The following is a 1,163-nucleotide window of genomic DNA, read 5'->3' as shown; positions in this document are numbered from 1 at the left end:
CAAACCAATCATTAATCCCTCAATTGACATTAATCTTGTGACTCACACTTTTTCATATGCCTCTTTATCCCCTCATATTTCTTTTTTACCCCCTCAACAAACAACACACCAATCTTAGACGACATCTTTTACCCCCACTTTAACAAATCAACAACAAATACCAATTGCTCACACACCTTTTATATCTCGTTAAACCAACCACTAACCCCCCCAATTAACCATCTTATGCCTCACACTTTTTTATATGCCTCTTTACTCCCTCGGCTGATAAACCACCATCCACCCGACCTCAATCTCGTGCCTTCACACTTTCAAATGTTCGTCAAACCAATCAATAATTCCGACCTCACACTTTCACATGCCTCTTACTCTTATTTAAAAGTTGTGCCACCATACAATATACTTAAGAATGTATTTTTTGACATCGATCTCTCAAATATTTATAATACTCACTTTTAAATTTACAGTTTTGGGGTTTCGAACTATGGTCTTAAACATTAAATGTGAACACCTTAACCATTAAATCACTTGTGATTGTTAAAATAATTTTATAATTTTGTGTATGTAAATATATTTTGTATTTAATATTTATTATTAATTAGTTAAATAATCGATATCTTTGTGACTCACACTTTTTCATATGTTTTTTTATCATATTTTCACATGCCTATAATCTCTCAGTAAACCAACTATCAATCTCAATCACATTTTCAAAAGTTTGTTATTCCTTAGACATCAAACATTAATCTCAATCACAGTTTCACACGCCTCTTATCCTTTAACAAACCAACCACCAATCTCAATCGACCTTTAATCTTGTGACCTCACAATCCTTTGTTACACATCTCTTATCCATTGACAAATCACATCACAATCACACTTTTACGCGTCTCTTATCCCTAAAAAAAATAAACCACCAATCTCAATCGACATTTAATCTCGTAACATCACATTTGGTCAATCAAATATTTGATTAAGATTTTTTAACCACTCTCATTTGTTACCTACCTATTATTCCGCATACCAATCTTGGTTAAAGAGTTTCCTACTTAAGTTATTTATTATGAAAAAATCCCTTAAAATTACACTTAAAAGTTTCCAATCACACTTGGAAAGCCCTTAAAATTAAATTATTATGAAAAAAAGAAAAAAAAGAAGAAAGG

This window comes from Impatiens glandulifera, chromosome 1 (assembly GCF_907164915.1).
Source record: "Impatiens glandulifera chromosome 1, dImpGla2.1, whole genome shotgun sequence".
Taxonomy (NCBI): Eukaryota; Viridiplantae; Streptophyta; class Magnoliopsida; order Ericales; family Balsaminaceae; genus Impatiens; species Impatiens glandulifera.
Note: the sequence above shows the minus strand (reverse complement) of the source record.